Raw genomic sequence first — 26,443 nt, forward strand, 5'->3', positions numbered from 1 at the left:
ACTACCATAAGTTCTGTGACTCTAGAGAACCCTGACTAATACAAGTAGCCTGTTCTTTTATGTTTCTTAGTTTGTAAGTGGCTATAAGAAACTGAGATGATTATAATTTTCTAAGACATAAGAGAAGAAGTAGATCAACATGATGTTGAACAATATCCAGGTAAGCCACTGCTACTTTTTGTTGCTGTTATGCACAGAGTAGTGTTATTAGTGTTTTGGAGAACAAGTCCCCAAAAGACTCATATGGCAGTATATGTCAAAATTCAAAAGAGGTGAATGTTTTTTACATGTGTACATTTTCTATATGTATGTGCCTCAATATAATTGGTTCTATTTAACATCCTGTTTTTATAAAATTCATTGCAAGTTTGTCCTTTTTTTAAATTAGATATTTTCTTTATTTATATGTCAAATGATATCTCCTGGTTTTCCCTCTGAAAAAAAAAGAAAAAAGAAAGAAAGAAAAAGAAAAGAAAAAAACCAACCTGATCCCTCCCCATATCCCTGCTCACCAACCCACCCTCTCCCACTTCTTGGACCTGGCATTCTCCTACACTGGGGCATAGAACTTTCACAGGATCAAGGGCCTCTCCTCCCATTGATGACCGACTAGGCCATCCTCTGCTATATATATGCTGCTGGAGCCATTAGTTCTACCAACTTTGAATAAATGATCTCTCTCTAAATAAGCAGGGAGCACTCTTTTTTGTTTGTTTGTTTGTTTTGTTTTTTGTTTTTGTTTTTGTTTTTTGTTTTTCGAGAAAAGGTTTCTCTGTGTAGCCCTGGCTGTCCTAGAACTCACTCTGTAGACCAGTCTGGCCTTGAACTCAGGAATATGCTGCCTCTGCCTCTCAAGTGCTGGGATTAAAGGCATACACCACAACTGCCCAGCCCACTCATTTTTTAGTGATTACTCATCTTATTTTTTTCAGCCTACATCAGCCTGAATTAAGGTGTAGCACTCCAATTCTAATGTTTTTATTGTCCTTTTAAAATAGAGTTATCACATGTAAACAAAGCTGCCCTAATATTCACTCTAGTCTTCATATCATAACCTTCTACATGCTGTTTTTACAGATGTTAACCACCATGTTCTAATTATCAATGTAATAAGCAATGTCTATAGACAGAACAGCACATGTGTAAATGCTTAATATTAGATATGATAAATGCTGGGCAGTGCTGGTACATGCCTTTAATCCCAGCACTTGGAAGGCTGAGGCAGGCAGATTTCTGATTTTGAGGCCAGCCTGGTCTCCAGAGTGAGTTCCAGGATAGCCAGGGCTACACAGAGAAACTCTGTCTCAAAAAAACAAAAACAAAACAAAACAAAAATGCCGAAATTCCATCTAGGGAAACCTACAACATGCTCTGTCCACAAAGCTTTGGCTATATGACACACCGTTAGCACATGTTCAAACTATCATGGGCTACTGTACTAAATAAAATTCACTCTCTTTGTCAGCAGCTGTCAAATATGAATAGTTCCTCCACTCGGGATGAGACTTTGTAAATCTCCCCTTTTCCATGTTATTATCTTGTCTGCAGATTGTGCAGAATTATCCTTGCTGACCTAAAACATTACTGGCAAAACAAACCATGCAATATTTATTATTTAGATATATAATATTATCAATAAATACATCAGAAACTCCAAAATATATATTTGCATAATTATTTTAATGGAAAGCTTGTGGTAATATGGAAGGTTATCTGTCACTCTAAAATTCTGTATATTGCTAAAGATACCACATATTTGATCCACAAAATGTGGAGAAACTTACCAAGGTAATGACCTGTACACTACAGATCTAATGGCTTTCTACACTAAATTTAGTAATGTAAAAATTATTGTCCATAGTAGTAAAAGAGAAAAGTAATCATTATTCATACTCAACTATGAAATCTGGAAGGTAGAGGCAAGACGTGAAATATGTCTGTTGATGAAATAATGACTTGAATATTACGGGTGTAACCACACATTTTCTTTAATAGATTTACTTTTTTTATCCAAGAGATAGAACTATCCTGGGCATCATTATCAGGACAAAGAACATGTGACTAGATATATCATAAGTCATAGGGGATGGGAATAATAATAGTATTTTTAAATGGACTGAGTCTTAAAATGACTGCTAATGTTTTAGTAATATACCCATAAATCATTGCATCTCTCAATATGCAGGGAAGAAGAGACTATAAATTTTTCAACACTAAATAGGATATCCATATTACTCCTCTACTTCCAAGGTTCAGGGATCTTAATGATAGTTGTGTAGAGGAATAGAAAAGATTGTAAGAACCAGAGGGGTTACATCATTATAAAGAAGCAGTCTTTTCCAGGCACAACAGGACAGGTGCACGTGGGAACTGACAATACTTATGATAGCATGCATGAGTTGCATAAGCCCAAGCAAGTCAAAATCACAGCATGGAAGTAGTTATTAGACTAGAATTTTATAGCTTCTAGGAGAGTCAGTTTTAAGGTTGCAGCTCCTGATAAGTCAATTGCACTCTGTGGTAGTCGACCTATTCAAGTGTATTTGGAAGAGAGAAATTGCACTGTTTTTGGTATTAACATAAAATAGAAAGGAGAAGAGTCCATGAACTTGGGTAGGTAGAGACACGGGGTAGATCTGGGAGGAGTTGGAATAAGGGAGATTTTACATTTTTCAATGTAAAAGTAGTTAACTTCTCTCTGAAATAGAGTGCAGTGGGAGCCTGACATACGACCTAGCAGTGTGGATGTAATGCATATTTGTAACTGACAGTGCCCATGGCTCCATTTACAGTTTGCTCATCAGTCATGTCAACTTTGGAGAGTTCTAGAAATAGAAGAAAATCTGAAGTGTCTTTCGAGATGTCCTTTTACACTTCTATAAGGTTATTGTATATCCATTAACTTAGATGACAAAGAAAATGTCATCTGAGTTGAGTGAGTGCATGCCAAGACGCTGAAAGCTCCATTGTCTCAGGTGAAGGAGCAAATGTACAGCCTCGAGGGATAGACACTCTGACTCTCTGTCTATGTGATGACACATGAGGCATACTATCCGTACAGATTTGTGAGAAAGAGGATCGTAAACCATCAAATAACATGATATATAGAACCTGGCTTTGGAGCTGACCCAGATTATTCTTCATCTATTTCTAACAGATGGTCTCTGTCCTATAATAAATATCATCTCACCCAGGGGTACAAAGAGACAATGGGACCAAGAAAGAACATACATATCAAATAAGAAAGGTCTTGAAAAATGGGGAAGTGGAATCAGAATTTTCAGTGTGACTTTAAAACAGAGTCGATAGAACAGATATGAGAGCCTTGCTTTTACAGCCCATTTAAGTAAAATTTTCTCCAAATGAACTTTGTTAAATTGAAAATAACACACTTTTGGATATTACCCACCAAAGAACATACTCTAGTTTGTAATATAAAGTAAATGCAGAGGGCAAAGGAGATAACTCAGTGACTCAAGGTGCTGGTCATAAAGGCAGTCTGCCAGAGTGTCTGGGACCCACAAGAAATAAAGAGAAAACTGACTCCCATGAATTGTGTTCTGATATCTATATTTACACTATAACATCTATGTATCCATGCATACACACATACATACATGCATACATACATACATACATACATACACATGCATGATGCAGTGTAAATAAAAATTTAAAATAATTACTAAGCATTGAGAGTCTCATTTGTTGGATAAAATAAAATCAACGAGCATCAATCACTAAATAAGTAAGGGGCTCAAAAGAGGTATGATAATACTAAAATGTAAGCTAATTATTCTATTTTATTTATTCTTCTTTCTTATATTGCATTCAAACCCATGTTTCCCTTCCCTTTTCCCTTACCAATCTCCCCATTCTCCCCTACTGATCAACTAATCTTCCATCTCCCCTCAGAAAAGGGCAGGTTTCCCGATGGATATCAACCAAACATGGCATATCAATTTGCAATAAGCCTAGGCATCCCCATAAGAAGAATATGGTTCTAAAAGCAGGCAAACTTGTTAGAGGCAACCCTTGCTTCCACTACTAGGTGTACCACAAGATCAAACTAAACAACCATAACCTGTAGTGGAATATTAATTTAACAACATGGCTTCTCTAACAAGAGATCATATCCAAAGACGTTCTAGGTCTGTGTGATCAGGCTGTAATACTTGCTCTTAGTGCATGCCTTTAATCTCAAACGATGAAGGTAATGTTAGTTTGTAGAAGGAAGCAGACATGTTTGAAAGTGACTTCTAATTGAGAGGCAGACAAAGTGACAAATCAGAGAAAGGTATGATAGAATGTGTCAGAGATATGATACCCCCCAACTCTGAGGAGAACAGTCAGGAAAGAGTGGCTGCTGACAAGAAATGCAAAGAAAGAGTGTGTATGTGTATGTGTGTGTGTATGTGTGTGTGTGTGTGTGTGTGTGTGTGTGAGAGAGAGAGAGAGAGAGAGAGAGAGAGAGAGAGAGATAGACAGCGAGACAGAGAGACAGAGACAGAGACAGTTTTATCAAGTTTTATCAAGTTATGCAGTTTGAAGGTGAAGACAATTAGAACAGATTGCCAAAGTCTTAAAACCTTTTTTTTTCCTAGAAAAAAAATTCTAAGTAAAACATATTATGAAAAACAGTAAGAGATTTGGAGAACCTTGGTGTTGAAGTCCAGCTTTTCAATATGAAATAGGAAACATTCCCATTGAAATAAGAAATTGGAAAACAAATATTTATTCAGCTTGCTGAAATACATAAAAATTAAAAACATACTAGCACTGACATCAGTGTTTGTTTTAAAGTTAATGGGAGAGTCAAAACTGAGCATACATTTTAAAAAAGCATTGTATGTGCGTAAAACTAACTTATAAAGTTGTTTTCCCCTTTTTGGTCTTTTTAAATATGATTTTATCAACCCAGTACCACCTACTCTACTCTTCTATATCTTTGTCCCATCTCTGTGTACTCTTTTATCTACACAATTCCAATGGTGTGCCTTTTTAACGTTCTTCTCCTCTTAGAAGCATTTAAATTCTCTATTTAGAGACACTCTAAAAGGTCAGTGTCCTGTGCCATTAACAGAGTTATCTTAAGCAGTAATGTGAACTCATTGCTATGGAAATATAAGGATCAAACATTTCAGCAGAAGAAAAATGTTTGATAACACATACCCTCATTTAGCACATATTTTTTACAGACTACTTACTTATATTAATACTGTAGTAATCAATTTTAGAAGATAATATAAGTAAACTTATATTATTTTTCCACATTATAAAGAACATATTTACATCTAGACAAATGAGGAGATTTTCTGCATATGTATATAAAAGAAATAATTCTTAATTTCCACTTTCAGCTGTAAAGCTGTTGTCAAATTATTTCATTCATTGCAAAGAAAACCAAATGTATCCTCAAATTTACAGGAAAATGGTAGAAAATTCTAGTGTAGTTCCATATATACTATAATATTTATAGAATATAAAATTATGACTACTTGCTTGATTTCTGGAACACTAACATATTTTTTATTAGAAAATGCTCCACAGCTGGATCTCATGGAGGCACTTCCCCAACTGAAACTCCCTTCTCTGTGATAACTCCAGCCTGTGTCAAGTTGACACACAAAACCAGCCAGTACAGATGGATATGATCAAGATGAATTTTATTAATTAATTAATTAATTAATTAATTAATTAGTTTGTTTTCTTGAGACAGGGTTTCTCTGTATAGCCCTGGCTGTCCTGGAACTCACTCTGTAGACCAGGCTGGCCACAAACTCAGAAATTCACCTGCCTCTGCCTCCCAAGTGCTGGGATTAAAGGGATGTGCCACCACTGCCTGGTTTCAAAATGCATTTTATACTAAAAGAATTTATAAAGAATAACTAAAAGATGTTTTAAAATATTTTTCAATGACAATTCTACTATTAAATAAAGACTTGTATCATCTTACAATTAAATGACAGCCTATTGACCTGGTATTACATATTTTGATATGTAGAAGTAAGGCTAAGTCAGAAAATAAGATCATGAGTAACTGAAATTAAACAGAATGTCATTTACTGTGAATATCTAACAATGGAGTAAAAGAGAAGGGGTAAAATAACAGATACAGAAATTTGTAACCACATCAGTCCATTTCACTTAAGGAAAACAGTTTAAAGGGTCCAAAGACTTGCCACTCTAAAAGTCATGCAACTCTTCGGACTCTTAGAGTAGCAATGGTAGCTCAGCCTAGATTAAGTGCATGGAAGCTGGAAACAAAGAGACTGTTTGCAATCCTTAGCTGAGATACTGATTTATAAGAAGGAGTCAAGAATAAAATGAAGGTAGTTACAGGAGATGATGACAATTAAAAAGTCAAGAATACCATCCAAAGTTATGACATGAACAGTGTTAGAAGTTCTTATGATAACAGGTTACAGAGAGATCGTTTAGAAAACTGAACTGTTAATATATCCTGGTTTTGAAGTGCTCACAGACCATTGAAAAATAATGTTTCTCATTGCAATTAAACAGCATGAGCCATTGCTGTTCTGTTCAGAAAATTTTCCCATGTCAATGTGTTTGTGGTCCTTTCCCACTTTCTCTTCTATTAGATTCAGCATTCTATTAGATCAGGTTTTATGTGGAGGTCCTTGATCCACTTGGACTTCAGCTTTGTACAAGGAGATAAGAATGGATTAATTTGCATTCTTCTAGATGGTGACCGCAAATTGAACCAGCACTATTTGTTGAAAATGCTGTCTTTTTTCTACTGTATGGTTTTGACTTTGTCAAAGATCAAGTGACCATAGGTGTGCAGACTCATTTTTGGGTATTCAGTTCAATTCCATTGATCTGCCTTCCTGTCTCTGTACCAATATGATGTGATTTTTACCACTATTGCTTTGTAGTACAGCTTAAGGTCAGGAATGGTGATTCACAAAGAAGTTCTTTATTGTTGAAAATGTTTTTTGATGCAAAAACTCAGGTGACAGCAGATTCTGGCAAGGATGTGGAGAAAGAGGAACATTTCTCTATTGCTGGTAGGATTACAAGCTAATACAACCATTCTGGAAATCATCTTGATCCTCAGAAAATTGGAAGTAGTTCTACCTTGAGGACCCAGCTATACCACTCCTGGACATATAGTCAAAAGAAGCTCCAACACATAACAAAGACACATGCTCCACTATGTTCAAAACAGCCTTATTTATAATAGCCAGAAGCTGGAAACAGTCCAGATGTCCCTCAACAAAATAATGAATACAGAAAATGTGGTGCATTTACAAAATGGTATATTTATTCAGCTATTAAAAAAATGACTTCATGAAATTGCCAGGCAAAAGGATGGAACTTGAAAATGTCATTCTGACTGAAGTAACCCATCACAAAAGAACACACATAGTATGAATTCACTACTAAGTGGATATTAGAAAAAAGCTTAGAATACCTAGGATAAAACTCACAGACCATATGAAACCCAAGAAGAAGGAAGACCAAAGTGTGGGTGCTTCACTCTTACTAAGAAGGCAGAAGAAAATAATTATGGGAGATAGAAGGAGGGGGGATCTCTGAGGCAGAGAGGAGGGGGAAGAAACAGTGGAGCGGGTGAGACAGGGGAAGGGGAGAAGTATAGAGGACCAGGAATTTAAATGTAGGTGTGTACCTTTGGGGGATGGGGAACTGGCAGTAGCCACTAGGAAGTTTCAGATGCCAGGGACCTTAGAGGTTTTCAGGACACAACCGAGATGACATTAGCTATAATGCACAACAAAGGGGCAAAAGAACCTCTTAAAGACTATATCCACTGGATGGGCAAGGCCACCCACCCAATTAAAAAATGTTAATCCCAGAATTGCTCCTGTCCAAAGGAAATGCAGGGACAAAAGTGAAACAGAGATTGAAGGAAAGGCCATCCAGAAATCCACCAAATCTGCAGATACCAAACCCAGACACTATTGATGATGCCAAGAAGTGCTTGCTGGAAGGAGCCTAGTATAGCTGTCCCATGAGATCTGTGCCAGAATCTGACCAATACAGATATGGATGCATGCAGCCAACCATTTGACTGAACACAAGCTCGGGAACACAATGGAGTTAGGGGAAGGACTAAAGGCGCTGAAGGGTTTTACAGTTCATAGGAAAAAAAAAACTGTATTAACTAACCAGATCCCACAGGGCTTCTAGGGACTAAACCAACAAAAGGGTATACAGGGAGGGGCTCATGACTCCAGCTGCATATGTAGCAGAGGATGATCTTATCTGGCATCAATAGGGCTGGAGCCTCTTGATCCTGTGGCAGTGAGGGGTAGTGGGTGGGGGAGGGAGCACCCTCATAGAAGCAGGGAGAAGAAGAGGGGATAGGGTGTTCATGGAGGGGAAACTGGGAAGGGGGATAATATTTGAAAAGTAAATAAATAAAATAATCAAAAAAAGAATTAAAGAGAATCCCCCAAAATTCATGAGAATATACAACTTTACAAGAATATAGTTTGAATTTGTTCATGATTATGGATGTTCATGGGTTTGTCAGTGCCATAAATTCCATCCTGAACTTAAAGCATTTCATGAGTCTCACCTTTATAGCAAAAGCATACTGGGTAGGAATAATTCTCATGGCCAGACTGGAGATGACCATGACACACAGGGATCTATCTCAGGCTTGTATAAGTAAGGATTTACCCTTATTTTTCCTTGTGAAATTAATATCAAGAGGCCTGTTTTTAATCCATATTTTTCATTTTTAATTATTTATTCTTGTATGTATGGGAAGAAGTCACAGTGAATTTCTATTCTCTCTCTCTCTCTATCTATCTCTATCTCTCTCTTTCTCTCTCTCTCTCTCTGTGTGTGTGTGTGTGTGTGTGTGTGTGTGTGTGTGTGTGTGTGTGTGTTTAGGTTTCTGGGGAAGCCTGTGGAAATCATTTTTCTCCTTTTACCACATGTGTTGAACTTGATCAAGATCACCACATTTACTTTGGAAGCCATTTTTTCTTCTCACCCATGACAATTATCTTCATTTCTTCTAGAATAGTGACCCCAATGGTGACAGTGCTTCCTATTAGTCTCTACCTCTGAACCACATCTAGCTCCCTCTGATAAAATTTCTAGTTCATATTAAGCATATCAAGGGAGAGTGTATATTGATGTGCTGGATAGCTTTATTTTAACTGGACATTAGTTTGAGTCATCTGAGAGAAAGGAACCTCAATTAAGAAAATGCCTTCAAGGGGGATACAGAGGGGAGTGGTACAGAGGGCAGAGAGTGGAGGCAGAGGGAACTGAGGGAAGTTGAGAGGGAGAAAGCTGTGGTCAGAATGTATTTAAGAGAATAACCCTTATTGAAGAATCAGAAATCAGCAGATCTCTGAGTTAAAGACCAACCTGTTCTACTTAGGGAATTCCAAGCTAGACAGAGGTAGTTCGTTAGACCTATCTAAAAAATTAAAAATAAATATCTAAGTTTTACATGAAAAAAGAGAAGAAAGGAAAGGAAAGGAAAGGAAAGGAAAGGAAAGGAAAGGAAAGGAAAGGAAAGGAAAGGAAAGGAAAGGAAAGGAAAGAAGAAAAGATAATATTCCCAGAAGATGGGGAGGTAGGCATGCCCATAAGGCATTTTCTTTGTTAATAATTGATAGGGTGGACCCAGAAAATTGTGGTTGTGCCATCTCTGGGCTGGTGATCCTGGACTCTATAAAATAAAAATTTTAAAAAGCAAGTTAAGCATGCTATGATGAACACGATAATTAGCAACACACCTGCATGTCCTCTGCATCAGCTCCTGCCTCCTGGATCCTGTCCTGTTTGAGTTCCTGTCATGACTTACTTTGATGATTAACAGTTATATGGAAGTGTAAACCAAATAAGCACTTTGTTCCCAAGTTTGTTTTTTGGTCATGATATTTCATCACAGTACTAGAAACCTTATTAAGACAATTGAATACATAGAAAGACAAAAATAACAAACTTGATGAAGAAGAAAATTCGTTCAACTTATTTTTATTAATGTCATATAATATGGTCAATTATTCTCAGTGTTAGATTCATCTTCATAATGTGTTGTGCATTTACTTTGCTCTCTGGATTCTCCCACATAACTGAAGTTGAAAGCACATAAAAAGACCTAAGGGCAAGAATCAGAATTACTGGAATGCTAATAATTTCCAGGGTTTAAAACAATCTACTTTAGTTCAAGAGATTGCATGACGTATGTTATATTTCATTTGAAGAGGTTAGTCTTTTCCATGGGTATATACATATGTATAATATATATATACAACATATAATATATATTATATATAATATATATACAACATACATACATAGACATATACATACACATATACACATATATACAAATACACAAACTCTGAATATTCAAAGTCCAAATGAGGAAGGCAAATTACATATATTTATATATAGCATAATATATTAAAATGTTATTTAAAATATAAAACATAACCATGTGTATGGATGTTAATATATTATATAATATATATATATGTTTGTGATATATATCTACACATACACACATATATATGTACATACATACATATATATATAAACACATGTGTTTGAATAGATAGAATTCTTATAGCTCATGCTTCAGTTATGAAACTCACTACGTAGGCCAAGTTATCTTCAAATTTTCAGATTCTCCTGCCTCAGCCTTTGATTCCTGGGATTTCAAATATGAGCCCTCACATCCTCTTATTGACTATTACTTAAATTTCAGTGTTAGCTTTAAGGACTGATATTGAAAGTGTGAGATACTGCCTTTGTCTTATTCTCTGTGTTTTTAATATTTTAATTTATTCTCTAAATTTTCTATAAGTTTTCTGGTGGTACAGACTGAAATTCTGGCATTCATGAGGTAGATGCAGGAAGATTGCTACAAGCTGAAGGACAACTGGATCTTCAGGAGGAGTCAGCTAGGGTTAGATACTAAAACCTTGTCACAAACAAATAAATACAGAAATACTAAGTACCATTTCATGTGGAAGGTTCTAAATAAAAATAATTCACCTTAAAATAAAAAGAAATATTATCCTCCAATGTGAGTAGGTAGCAGATATTACTACATAGATGTTATTATTGTGAATGAACACCAATGCTCTATATTAGTTCATTACCTTTGAACTATGCAAACATTGACTCATTGATATGCCATATTGTCATCTGAGATGTGCACAGCCACATTGATTGTTTACAGTCAAGGCAGCAAGAAGAAAGATATGAAATGTGAATTCATATTTAGAGAAATAGATGCTAATTGCTATTTTATATTTTTGTACAAAATTAGTGTGTTCAGTCAATGTGGCTCTCAACTTCACTCACACAGTACATATAACAACATCTAGAAAAATCTGGTTGCCACTAATGGAAGGTTAGCTGATAATCTGGAAGCTAGCATGTATCCCAGATATACTCCTCACATAACAGTAAGAACATGAGTGAGCTTGATATTGAAAGGGTCCTAGGTTTATAGAGACATACATTAAGCTGAATTATCCATACTAAAAATGCTCACTGTTATCCAGAGTGTTAGCCACAGAATTGACTGTCAAGATGGTGAGAAAAGAACCAGAATAGACAAATCCTCAAATCTAGACTGCTAGGAGGAAAGAGGGAAGAAACCAATGTCAGGCTTGTGTCCATCATCATAGTGGTGACTGAAATCTTAACCAGTGACAAGGTTGGGAATCTACTGTCCCAGTAACCATTAGTTTACTAGTATTGTTTTATTAATATTAACTAACAAAAAAATCAAAGAGACATAGAGCCATTCTTTCATAAAATCAAACATAATGCATAAGTTTTTGTCTACCTATTTACTGAACAATAATGGTACCAGCACATCTTTAAATGTATAGCAAAACATTTAATTTAATAAAGAGGCAAGAAGGTAAATTGAGTTAGAGTGAAAAAAGATACAAAAAAAAAACCCAAATACTCAGGTAAAAATACAACATTCAGGACTTCTGTCTGAAAGAAGAGAAAGAAGAAGGAGAGCACTGGCTAAAATGATGCACTTGTTATTGGTAACATTCAGGTTAGTTGAGATTGCTGGTCTTCCCATGGGGTTGTTCTCCTCCACAACGTCTTCCAACCTTTCCTTAATTCAACCACAGGGGTCTCCGACTTTAGACCATTGTTTGGGTATAAGTATCTACATCTATCTCCATCAGCTACTTGTTGGATCTCTTGGTGGACAGCCATGCTAGGCTCCTGTCTGTAAGCACACCATAGAATCAGTAAAGGTGTCAGACCTTGGAGCTACCCCTTGAGCTGGATTCCAATTTGGGTCTGTCACTTCATCTCCTTTCCTTCGTTCTCCATTTTTGTCCATGCAGTTCTTTTAGACAGGAACAATTCTGGGTCAGAGGTTTTGACTGTGAGATGGCAACCCCATCCCTCCACTTGATGGAGTGGATGGAGTCTTTCTATTGGAGTGGACTCTACAAGTTTACTATCCACACTGTTGGGCATTTCATCTAATGTCCTTTGAGTCCTGAGTGTCTTTCACCTCCGAGGTCTCTTGTACATTTAGATGGTCCCCCAACCTACCATGTCCAAAGGCTTCCTGTTTTCATTCATTCTGTTGGCCCTCAGGGCTTCAGTCCTATTTCCCCCTCTAATACCTGATCATGTTCTCATTTTCCCCTCCCCTCTCCCATCACTCTTGGGCATATACCCCCCAAAAATGCCCTACCATATCACAGGGACAAGTGCTCTACTATGTTCACAATGATCTTATTTGTGATAGCCAGAAGTGGGAAACAACCCAGATGTCCCACAACAGAAGAATAGAAATACTGAAAATGTGGTTAATTTATATAATGGAAAACTATTCAGCTATTAAGAATGAGGACATCATGAGCTTTACAGGCAAATGAATGGAACTAGAAAATATCATTCTGAGTGAAATAACTCAGACCCAAAAGGACATGCATGGTATGCACTCACTGATAAGTGGATATTAGCCAAAAATGAATAGAATATGTAGGATAAAATCCATGGAATTCAAGAATGTTAACAAATTGAAGGACACAAGTGAGGATGCTTCAGTCTCACTTGGGATGGAGAAGAAAGCAATCACCTGTGCTGCTCTTAAGTAGCCTCTCCTTTCTCTGCTATTCTCATGAGAGTTTGTCATATCCAGTCTCTGACTCGTTGTATCAAATCTATCTCTGATTGGCCACTTTGTTTGGTCTTAAATAGAGAGTAATTTCAAATATGACTACTTCCTTTTTCAAACTAATCTTACATTCATTTTTAGGAATTAAAGATGTGTACTAAGGATAATCTGCATTCCATCAGGTTATACTGTAATCCATAGGCTGTCTTCATTCCAGTTGGATGACATAGACCTAGTTAGAATGTCTCTGGATGTGATCCTTTGCCAGAGCAGCCATGTTGCTGGATTAACATTTCTCTGCAGATTCGGAAAATATGATAAAATCAAGTTATTCCTTTGGTAAAGCTATACACTATAGTTAATCCATAAACAAAATATTTCACAGGCACATCCAACAAGATAGGCTCTGTTACAGTACCCTGGGGCCCACCAATTTGTGGGTAATATGATCTAACAGTTGGGATACTATATTGTATACATATTGAAATAATTTAAAAGTTCCCATCATCCATATCTGCAAGAAAGTCTTTAACATCAAAATTATGCATTGACTTTGGAAATGTCTATCAATGAGAAAGTTCAGAATATTAAAAATTATTTAAATTGAACACAAGGAATTACACTTTCATGGTGTAATAAGAATTTACATAAAGACTAATTTTTACCTTTTACTTCTCACAAATCTTAGGCTATTTATGTTTTTCTTTTTTTATTTTTATATGTTTCCTAATTTTTAAAAATAAGTATTTATTATTTCTTACCCTATTTCAAGAATTCATAGGTACTTGGGGAAAGTTTTCTTATACATAAAATAAATAAACTCATTCATTGTCTATTTATTTACCCATGAAATCAGAAAATTGGTATTAATCTTATAATAAAATATTTCCTGTAAATTCTCATTTCACAGTGCTGAAGGCATTTCAATGGTTAAACCCTTATGAAGAACCATGTAGAGAGGAGACAGACATCTCTGGAGGTGCACTTTGTAGAAAACATAGACAGATAACTGTTAGTGTGTACTGTATATCATAGTGTGTTTTCTGAACTTTTCAAAGCTATAGATTGACATCCCAACACGAGATTTTATTTGGTGTGCCAGGCACTGTTAGGATCTTGTAAAGAAATCATCATCTTCCACAGGGAAGGACAAACATTAGTTCTTCAGGGTCATGAACACTTAAAGACCTTAATCTAAACTTATTTTTATTTCATTTCAATGGTATCGTTTTAGGATTTTTTTGTTTGTTGATTGGTTTTTGCTTTTGAAACAGTATTCTCTGCAGATGAAGATGTCCTTAATCTGACCCTGGAGATGGCTGGTGGGGCTGAGCACATATTTAATTGAAAAATATCATGTTATGCCTTCTCAAGACTGAAAGGACAAAAGAATTTATATGTTTTATAAAGTCACAATATACATAAGGGCTCCACTTGTGTTTCTGAATGCCCTGTTAAAGACTTCATATTTAAATATCAGCACTGGAAAATTCGGGCTTTTAGATATGATTTTGATAAACTTTGTAGAAAGGAGAGACAGAGAGAGACAACAGAGACACACAGAGAGATTTTCTAAGATAGAAAAAATGTGAGGCAGCTGTCTTGTGAACAGTCTCTACTCACTCCTGTGCTTGCAAACTTTGAATACTCTGATCTGAGTCTGACCTTCTTCCCTCAAGAGGCCAAATTATTATGGGCATCCTTTACAGATATACTCTGTGACCTGTTTACTCCAGCAGTGTGATAGAACTCCAGTAAACGAACATTTGAAATTAGTATTTCATTTGGATATTTATCCAGGAACACCAGGAAAACTCTAATTCTTCCCCTTAAAAAAAGATTTTGTTCTTTTAGGGTTTTAGATTAAAGACAATGTGACTCAGCTATATACCACCCCATTTCTCCTTCTCTTCCCAGGCCTACACACCATTTCCTACCCACACAAACTTGTATCTTTTTGTGTTTTTTTCATTCCAGAACATTTGTGATGCTTGAGTATTATAAGATATATGGTTAGCATCTGGAGCAAATCAACTTATCATGAGTTACAATATTAAAGAAAACTGCCTTTCACATCTCCAGCAGTTAAAAATTGCCATAGCTAGGGATGGGATTATGTGCCCACCTCACCTCTACATGCTGGGATTTGGTCTGGCTTCATCTTGCAGAGGCTTTGTGCATGCTGTTACTATTTGAACTCCTGTATGCAGTTGACATGCTGTGAGAAGATCCAATTCTTCATCTTCTATTGTTTATTTTATACACATATAATATGCATACATTACTTTAAATATTTATTAATAAACATAGTAATCAAATTGAATTTTTATTCCAAATCAGAGAGCACAATTCATCATATTTGAATATAAAGGAAGAAAGCTCCAAAATAATTTCTAATTTTAGAAATCTCCAATGCATTCCAATCAAACACAAAAGAGAAACCTGCAAACCTATGAAAGCAGAAGAGTGGAAGTAATAAGGCATTATTTTGAATAGAGTCTTTCCAAATTGTTAATAGCAATTTGTGTCTTGCTACCATGTCAGTTAGGAAGATATAGCTTTAGAATAGAAAAATTGAAAGAAAAAATAGTGCCAGCCATAGAACTGCTGCTCCATTTACTCTTTTTTTTTTTAATTGAGAATAGATTATTCTCTCTTACAATACATCCTGACCAAGTTTCCTCTCCCTCTGCTTCTCCCAGCTCCTCCTCACTTTCTCTCTCCAGCAGATCCACTTCTTCTATTTGTTTCAGAAAAGTTCAGGCCTCTAAGATACTGCAACAGAACATTATAAAATAAGGCACAAAAACACAAGGTAAATGCTCTCATATTGAGACCAGACAATGTAACTCAATAGGAAAACAAAAACAAACACAATAACAAGAACAAAAGAGTCCCACTGTTTGGTGTTGCAGAAAACATCAAGAACCTGGTGCAGACCCTTGCAGTCCCTGTACTTGCAGACTCAGTCTCTGTGAGTCCATATGATCTATGCTTAGTTGATTCAGTGGACTATTTTCCCCTGGTATCCTTCAAGTTCTCCGACTCCTAAAATCTATCCATCCCTCTTCCTTGGGTTTCCTGGAGCTCCAAGAGGAAGGATTGGATGGAGACCTTCAATTCAGACACTATCTTTGCATAAAATCTGGCTGTGGGTCTCTACAACTTCTTCCAACTGCTATCAGAGGTAGCTTCTTTGATGATGAGCAGGTTAGGCACTAATCTATGTGTGTAGAAATCATTCCTTTGATTTTATATCTATTCATGTTTCATTCTATCCTAGCTTTCAGTATTATTCAGTCCTGAGTGACACCATCAATGTGGAGCACTCCCATGTCCGATTCGTGAGGAACATGCTGCTGAACCTGTGGGACTGGTGGCCAGGACACCTTTATAGAAAATTACTTCACCAGCCAGCAGGACAACATCTTCCGTAAAGTGGAGGTTCTGATATACGTGTTTGACGTAGAGAGACGCAAACTGGAAAAAGATATGCATTATTACCAGTCGTGTCTGGAAGCCATCCTCCAGAATTCACCTGATGCCAAAATCTTCTGGCTGGTGTACAAAATGGATCTGGTTGAGGAAGATCAACGTGATCTGATTTTTAAAGAGCGAGAAGATGACCTGAGGCTTCTGTCTTGCCCGCTGGAGTGCACCTGTTTCTGAACGTCCATCTGGGATGACACGCCTTACAAAGCCTGGTCCAGCATTATCTATCAGCTGATCCCCAACGTGCAGCAGCTGGAGATAAACCTAAGGAATTTTGCCCAGATTATTGAGGCTGATGAAGTTCTGTTGTTCGAGAGAGCTACATTCTTGGTGATTTCCCACTACCAGTGCAAAGAGCAGCGAAATGCGCACTGCTTTGAGAAGCTCAAAGTCTTAAATAGGCTGCTTCTTTCCAGAGCACGGAAGTGAGGAATTCTAACTTCGCTGCCTTCATCGACCAACATCTTTACGTCAAACACGTATGTGATGGTGGTCATGTCAGATCCATTGATCCCTTCTGCAGCTACTCTGATCAACATTCATAATGCCAGGAAACACTTTGAAAAGCTAGAGAGAGTACATGGCCCTAAGCCCAGCCTCCTCATGCGTTGAAGTAATGTCAAATGCTCTTTAATAAAATGCTGAGTTACGGTGTTTTTTTTTTTTGTATCATTTGTTTTTAATATTCATAATGTCATGTGCTTAAAAGTGAGCTTAATACGTGTGTTTACTATCCATCTGTTCCCTAGACTTAGTATTGGACGATATTTACCAGCTATCTAGTAGAGATCTTCAAGACAGTCTTTATGAAAAGTTATTGTGCTCTTAACACTAAAAGTAGGTGGTGTGTGTGTGTGTGTGTGTGTGTGTGTGTGTGTGTGTGTGTGTGTTATTGTTACCTGGCTAAAATAGAGTATATTAAAGCAGTTACCTTCTGTATTATCAGATCACAACGGTGGAATGTTACTACATTATCAGCAAGATAGTAAAATGTTATTTCTAAATCCTACTTGGTTTCAGTCATGAATAAACAATATTAGCCTCAAATTAAACCAGACTTTGTTTGGCCATTCTCACAAGTTCTGCCCCATCATTGCCACAGCACATGTTGTAGACAGAACAGATTATAGGTTGAGGTTTCTGTGACTGGGTTGGTGTCCAGGTTTCTCTTTTTGTAATCTGAAGAATACCTTCCTGCCCCAAAGAGGCTAGAATGTATGGGTGAAAACTTCATGCAGGCACCAGTTCTATGTCTACTTTCAATGAGCTGTGTTGATGTTACTGTCTATATAGTAAACCAAATGCAATTTTGAAACAAAATGATGCCCAAAATTTTATAGAACTTATTTTACTCTTAACCAATTATTATTGTTAGCAAAAATAATATTGATTTTGATAGAACATTCATTCTGAATTTATGTATAACCTATTCAGAAGTAAAGCCACTGGGTTCACAAATGTAAAATCTCTTTATTGAAAGACCCATTCACAATTCCAGGCTAAAGGAAAAGATTGTCACAGATCTGCCCTCTGGTGAATTGTTAGTTCTGAGGAGGATTTACTGCCATTATTCATGCTGTGATTTAGATTAAGCCACTTGCAGCTTCAATTGACAAACACTTATGAGCATTCTGGTTCAGTTTACTTAAAAGAGCCCCTTAAAACTGCAGCCCGCTATAGTGGATAATCAGAAGAGCCCATTTATTCCAAATGCAAAACAAATTCTAATATAACCTTTAACAAACTGCACAAAAGCTAACTAAAATGATTTTTTCTTCTGAAGTTTAATAAAAGCTTGCTTTTACCTGAATTAGATCAAGCTGAGGCTAGTTGGCACAATTGTATACCATTTAAAGCAGAAGTTTAAATGTTTATATTTTTATCCATCTAATAGGCCAGTAACTTCGCTGCAATTCTGGAACAATGAAATCTTGTTTTACTCCTTATGGAAAAAGAGCCATTATGTTAGCTGTTTCCTTTTTTTTTTTTTTTCCTTCATTTTCCTCCAAATTTATTTCAGCAAACCCAGGGTTGTTGTAAGCCTGGCATGCTAATGCTTGCTGATATGAGTGTGCCATCATTAAACTTGTTTTCTTCTTTCCATGCCCCTTACGTTAACCTCCTGCATGCAGTTGTGTGTTCTGCCTTTGCGACCACTGGTGTATGAAAGCCCTCCCAAGACATCATTTCTAGCCTTCATAGTTAAAGTGAGAACACTGGCAGGTTTCACCCAGCAATTCCTTCTGCAACATCCATCCCAAAGGAGAGTTACATTCCTTTAATCCTCCAAGTATAGAAACTGATTTGTTTTTTAGTTTTTAGTGTAAGGTGAATTGTGTCTGGACTGGAAATGTAGTAGTAGGTACCTAAGTATCTGTTTGGACTTGCTTAACATTATCTTCAAGTGTGTGCTCCAGTTCCCACAGTAGAAAGAGCAGATTTACTTGATGTTGATGATTTGTAAATGTTTATGATTGGGATACATTATTCCTGGGATAGAACTTAGCTTGTTTATTAATTCTCCTTTGGATTTAAAGGACAACAAAGTGCATACATTCTTAAACAGTGGAATTTGGTCACATTCTTTTTGTGATTCTTCAGTCTTCTAAAATAGTGGGATTTCAGACAGAGAATAAGAGAGAGTTGTCCCTTCTGCTGCTTGGTCTTAATGTAGTTCGTTGAACTCTTGACAGAGCTTTTCCTGGGTTTGGGAAGACAGAAGCCACAATGACTTAAGAGAATCTTGATTCTGCATCTTTTAAAAACTTTGCTACCTCCATTACACTGGACATTTTCAACATGGCAAAAATCATGTCCAGCCTGAAGAGTCACATTTTAGATCAAATGTGGCATGTATCAACCTTCATAGGTCGACAGGAATAGTTTTGACATTTATATTAGGGTATTTGAAACTTGACGAATTAATTTAAATAAAATAGTAATTTCAGAATTTTTTTAATTTTAAAAGTATTGAATTGGATATGTGAAAATTAGATTATATACAATTAGAAACCAAAATAAAAGATCAACTTAAAGGGTTAGGACCATTCTACAAGGTTTGATGCAGAATCAGTATGATTATTTTTTAATTGATTATTATTATGGGAGCAGGCAAAGTTGAGTAAAATTAGAATGTAGTTTGGAAATGTCAGAAAAATTAATACATGCTGATAAATGCTAAATATATATATATATATGTGTGTTTATACACACACACAATAATGTGTTAATGTGACTTAGAGTAGTTCTATTATGACATGTGCTTACATGCACAGTTGGTTCAAAGATTTATCAAAATCTATATATTTGAATCTGATAATCTTAAATGAACTGATATAAATTGGAAACGAGGCTTTTTTCATAATATCCATAATTAAAAATAGGATTTTTTCCTTTTTAAAGAAAACTAAGAGTTTACTAAGGAAATATTTTAGCATGTATTGATGCATTGGTCTTTATAGAATGGTAAGGTTGCCTTGAGGATGACAGCTGAGTGGATCTAAGTGATATTTTCATTCATTAGGGCATGATGTAAAGTTTTGTTGCATTCTTTTAAATATTATTAACAAATTAAAATGGGTTGCCATTTTATAATTTGTAGTTTGGTTTTGATTTCTCTTTTTATAATACTTGGTTTTGTTTTTCACTTTTGTTTCTTGGCCTTTCTTTTCTACTTTGCTTAAATCTGGCAATGTGCACACCAACCTTGACATCCTTCCTTCATTATGTCATTTCTAGTCTCCCTTCCATCTTCCATGAAGATTGTCCTTTGACATTCACATTTTAATTTCTATGTTTACTAAATGGGAAAATCTTTCTCCCTATAAAACACACTTCTAATGTAAGAGGATTTTCAATTAATCCACTTAAGAGACATAGAACAAAGGAATCAACTATTTACTGAGAAAAAAATGTGAATTTAAAGGTTTTCTGAGGGTAATGAGAGGGGTTAAAATTTTGTTATGTGGTGCAGTCAATTTCTAATATTATAAGGAAGACATGATTGAAGCAAGTGGCTCTGGGAAATGGCACAGAAATCCCTCTCATCCACTTTTCACTACATTGCTTATTCAGCTGTTTTTAAGACCTCATTGGAATAACTGTTGTGCAATGCCCCAGACATACCATGACACTTGCTTACAACACTGAACCATTCCTTTCTTCCTGCTGTTTTAATGAAACAATTCTAGCCTGTTGCATATGTGCCACTATTTTTAATTTTGGAAATAACACCAGAGAAACAACTGGAAAGTAATTGGTATAAACCTGTGCTTGAATAGTCAGATGTGTGCTCACACTCTTCAGAATATCATGTAAAACCCTTCTGTTTACACCTTAATATATTTATAGAATATGTTTTTCTTCATATAAGAATTTATTGTCCTTCTACTCTAGAAGATAATTGCTATTTGATGCTTGTTGTTCAATAACTGATAAATCAAGATATACTATTTGAGTTGATCTAGATTGAGTAAAAGTAAGAATGCCAACATATCCCTTTCAAGCATCCTAAATTTTTGGGTTATATGAATCCACTTGGGTCTTAAAATCACTCTTAGTGTGGTTATATACAAACTATGCACATGTCCAAAAGACTGAACATGCAAATTTTCTCCCAGCATTTCCAAAGAGAATAGGTGAACCTTAATTTCATTCTAATAAGTTCCCAGTGACTCATTATATTTGAAGTGTAGCTCACTGAATAATTTGCACTGTGAAATACTTTTTCTTCTCTTTTCACATGTGTGCCAGATAAATTTGTTTTAGGCAGAAGCAAGAGTGACCATATTATGTTAACAATGTTAAACATCAAGAACAAAGTCCCCATTTCTTCAAAAAATATTATAAAGAACTATGACCATTATTTTTTTAATGAATTATATACTCTTCACACATATGACTAAGTTTTGGAAAACAATGTGATGCAATTTCCTTTGAATTTTGTTTTTGACACAGAAGACAATAATGTCACTACTGTTCCAACAGCATAATAACCAAAAGTGGATAAAACATTTTCTAGTGTCCTAGTGTTTAACTGTCTTTTGAGATGGAGCCTTTCCATTAACTTTAATTAAACCTTTAATAGAGACTGCAAACAGAAAATATATCTTCCCATATAAATTAAATTCCTTTCTCTATAGATTATATATGGATTATATAACAGGGTAGGGTGAGTTCTCAATAGAATTCTGTCTCTTTCCTTTTCAGAATGATAACTGACCTGCTAATAATACTCCAGAGAAAGCCCTTTCAGTAGTTCACATTTCTGGATCACTGTCCCTTTTGTTTGACACTGCACTAAATCCAGGATTCATTCCTTGGTCAGCATGTGCAGGGACAGATGCTTCAGCTGCTAATTCTTTGTTTCATTTGGAGCATTGAAAATGAGAAAACAGTCCCAATGCATATCAAGGCTCACTCCTCAACTATAAGCCCTTTACAAACCTTGCAGGTATGAAACTTGAGAGAGATTTTGCATTCTACATTGAACGCAAGTGGTGCAGGTATTTGCATATTGTCCTGAATAATTGTCAATTCATATCTTCTCTACCTAGGCATTGTCTCATTTTGTTCATCTATTGCCACTTCATAAAGTGCTGACTTAGAATATTATAACAGCATACTTTCATGGCTAAGAGTTATTGTGAGTCTCACCCTTAAGCCTTATAATTTTTGTGGGGTGTACTCAGTTTATGATATCATTGTAAAAGAATCTACCATAATTTATTTCTTTGGACTCTAAATGGATATCATGCAGTTAGCTTTTCCTGAACACATCCTTTTTAAAACAGAATACAATTTTAATCCTGGTGAATATATTTTACTTAGAACACAAAGAGATGATGAATTTCTCATAAATTATTATCTTAAAAAAGGTTTATGTTTGAAGAGTATGTGAGTGTGTATGTGTGTGTGTGTGTGTGTGTGTGTGTGTGTGTGTGTGTAAAATGACTCAAAATGGCACCAAGATATTTAGGAAGAAAAAACATTTTTTAAATGAAGAATGTAATTTCCTTCTGTTTAACTTGAATTGAACCATTGATAGCTATTTGGGTGTGTTTTCCTTATTTTTAATTGGATATTTTATATATTTACATTTCAAATGATATCCCCTTTCCCAGTTTCCCCTCCTAAAGCCTCCTATCCCATCCTCCATCTATTTACTTCTCTGATGGTGCTCCCCTATCACTGTGACATCAAGACTTCCCAGAAACAAGGGCGTCTCCTCTCATTGATGTACAGCAAAGCCATCCTGTGCTACATATGTGACTGGAGCCATAGGACCCTCCATGTATACTCTTTGGTTGGTGGTTTAATTCCTAGGAGCTCTGAGGGGTCTGGTTGATTGATATTGTTGTTCTTCCTATGCAGTTGCAAATGCCTTCAGCTCCTTCAATCTTTTCTCTAACTCCTCCATTGGAGAATCATGCTCAGTCCAATGGTTGGCTGTGAGCATCCACTTCTGTGTTTGTCATGTTCTGGCAGAGCCTCTCAGGAGACAGCTATATCAGGTTCCTGTCAACAAGCACTTCTTGGCATCCAAAATAGTGTCTGGGTTTGGTGACTGTATATGTGATGGATTCCTAGGTGAAGCAGTCTCTGGGTGGCCTTTCCTTCAGTCTCTGCTTCACATTTTGTCTCCAGGTTTCCCCCCTTTAATATTTTGTTCCCCCTTCTGAGACAGATTGAAGCATTGACACTTTGGTCTTCCTTCTTGAGTTTCATGTTGTCTGTGAATTGTACCTTGGGTACTCCAAGCTTTTGGGTTAACATCCACTTATCAGTGAGTGCTTACTATGTGTTCTTTTTTGACTGTGTTACTTCACTCATGATGATATTTGCTAATTCAATCCAGAATTGAAGACCCAGAAATGAACGATTACACCTATGGTCACTTGATCTTTAACAAAGGAGCTAAAAACCATCCAGTGGAAAAAAAGACAGCATTTTCAACAAATTGTGCTGGTTCAACTGGAGGCAGCATGTAGAAGAATGCAAATCACTCCATTCTTATCTCCTTGTACAAAGTTCAAGTCCAAGTGGATCAAGGACCTCCACATAAAAGCAGATACACTGAATCTAATTGAAGAGAAAGTGGGGAATAGACTTAAACACATGGGCATAGGGGAATATTTCCTGAATAGAACACCAGTGGCGTATGCTCTAAGATCAACAATAGACAAATGGGAGCTCATAAAATTGTAAAGCTTCTGTAAGGCAAAGGACACTGTAATTGGACAAAATGGCAACTAACAGATTGGAAAAATGTCTTTACCAACCCTATATCTGATAGAGGGCTAATATCCAATATTTATGAAAACTCAAGACGTTAGACTCCAGAGAACAAAATAACCCTATGTACTCACTTATATGTGTACATTAGTCCAAAAGCTCATAATACCCAAAATACAATTCACAGATCACATGAAGCTCAAGATGAAGGAAGACCAAAGTGTATATGATTTGGTCCTTCTTAGAAGGGAGAACACAATATTCATTGGAGGAAATCTGGAAACAAAATGTGGAGTAGAGACTGAAGGGAAGGCCATCCAGAGACTGTTCCACCTGGGAATCCATTCCATATGCAGTCACCAAACCCAGACACTATTTTGGATGCCAAGAAGTGCTTGCTGACAGGAGCCTTATAGCTGTCTCCTGAGAGGCTCTGCTAGAGCCTGACAAGTACAGACATGGATGCCCATAGCTACCCATTGGACTGAGCATGGGGTCTCCAATGGAGGCATTAGAGAAAGGACAGAAGGAGCTGATGGAGTTTGCAACCCCATAGGAATAACAACAATATCAACCAACCCGATACCCCCTCCCCCAGAGCTCCCAGGGACTAAACCACCAACCAAGGAGTACACATGGAGTGTCTCATGGCCCAGTCACATATGAAGCAGAGGATGGCTTTATTGGGCATCAGTGGGAGGAGAGGCCCTTGGTCCTGGGAAGGCTTGATGCCCTAGTGTAGGGAAATACCACAACAGGGAGGTGGGAGTGGGTGGGTGGTTGGGGGGTTTCCATGGCAGAAACCAAGAAAGAGAATAACATTTGAAATGTAAATAATGAAAATATCCAATTAAAAGTGGGGTACAGAGCTAAACAAAAATTTTCAAGTGAGGAGTACTGAATGGTTAAGAGTTCCCTAAATAAATGTCCCGCATTCTTATTCATCAGGGAAATGCAAATTTAAACAACCCTCAGTTTCCACTTCAGAGCAGACAGAATGGCTAAGATAAAAAACTCTGGTGACAGCAGTTGCTGGTCAGGATGTGGAGAAAAAGGAACACTCCTCTGTTGTTGATAGGATTGCAATTTGATACAACCACTCTGGAAGTAAGTCTGGTGCTTCCTCAGAAAATTGAACATAGTGCTATGTGGGGACCCATCTATACCACTGTTGGGCATATGCCAAAAAAAAATGCTCTAAAATATAAGAAGGACATATGCTCTACTATGTTGATAGCAGCCTTATTTATAATAGTCAGAATCTGGAAACAACCCAAATGTCCTTTAACAGAGTAATAGGTACAGAAATGTACATTTACACAGTGGAGTACTACTCACCTATTAAAAACAATGGGTATGCTTTCTTATTTGGGATGAATTTTCCTTTTTTGTATATGTTAAAATTCTGAAATGATGATATTTATTTTGTATAATAAAATTTAAGTCTACTAAATCATCTATTTCTTTTATATTAAAATTATATTTAGTAGCATTATTTTCATTTAAACCTTACATCACCAGGTTGCAGATATATATATATATATATGTATATATATATATATGCAGATATGTAATATATATGTATATATGTATATATGTATATATGTATATATGTATATATGTATATATATGCAGATATGTAATATATATTAGTATTTTAATAAACCAGGTGTCTTTTATTATTTAATAGTTGTTGAGAGTGTTTATTGGGTGAGCAAATTGGAACTCTGCTGGTACTTAAAATCTGGCATGGAAACCGATATTCATCATATATCAACTTGAATAAATGCAAGGTTTGAATAGTGACAAAAGACAGTGAAGAGAGAAACATGTGATGTTTATTCCTATTATATGAGAATCTGAGCAACTATGAAACAGCAAGAAAAATGTCTAGGAGAGTGAATTCCATATAAAAGATCAGCGATATTCTTTCTATGGGAAGCAAGAGGAGAAATACATAATGAACATATTTATATATCATATATATATTTTATATACATACCTATGTATATAGGATTTATGCACACACATGAACACACATAGACACACCCACACACAGATACACACCGACACACACAGAGACACACATTTTTTTCAGGGATTCAGCATCCTAGGGTTTAATTTTTTTTGTCTTCTGCTTCTCCATGGTCACTTTCCAAAAGAAATTTCAATAGAAAACACTTTTAACTCCTTTCTTGTCACAGTAGTAACCTTTATGTTTTTCTTTGTGAAGCAATCATGATCAAAATTGATGCTTTATATATTAGTTTAAGTTTGTCATGAGTGTGATATTCCTAAATCCTTGGGTGAATTTTGGAGACAGATATCATATCCTTAATTTTTCATATGTACTTTAGCATCTTAAGCATTTCAGAAATGCTAGTTTAATAAACAATTATATAGGAGAAAATGTAGGCATGATTTGGCAGTCAGCCTACTTGGAAATTTTTGCTTTCTGTGGTTCTAAATTAGCAACATGCCATACCACATTCCTGAAGTCAGTACAATGAATTCTTAAGTTTCACAAGTAGCTTGTACTTGGCATGTGGACAGGTGTGCACTCTCCATGTCCCTTTCAATGTGCCACTTCCT

General features: G+C 36.1%; 1 pseudogene; it reads left to right on the forward strand.

The window, feature by feature from the left end:
* LOC116104533 overlaps positions 1-17,230 on the forward strand; it is a 33,462-nt pseudogene extending 16,232 nt beyond the window's left edge.
* Positions 17,231-26,443: the final 9,213 nt, after the last annotated feature.

The sequence above is a fragment of the Mastomys coucha genome, unplaced genomic scaffold (assembly GCF_008632895.1).
Source record: "Mastomys coucha isolate ucsf_1 unplaced genomic scaffold, UCSF_Mcou_1 pScaffold22, whole genome shotgun sequence".
NCBI lineage: Eukaryota > Metazoa > Chordata > Mammalia > Rodentia > Muridae > Mastomys > Mastomys coucha.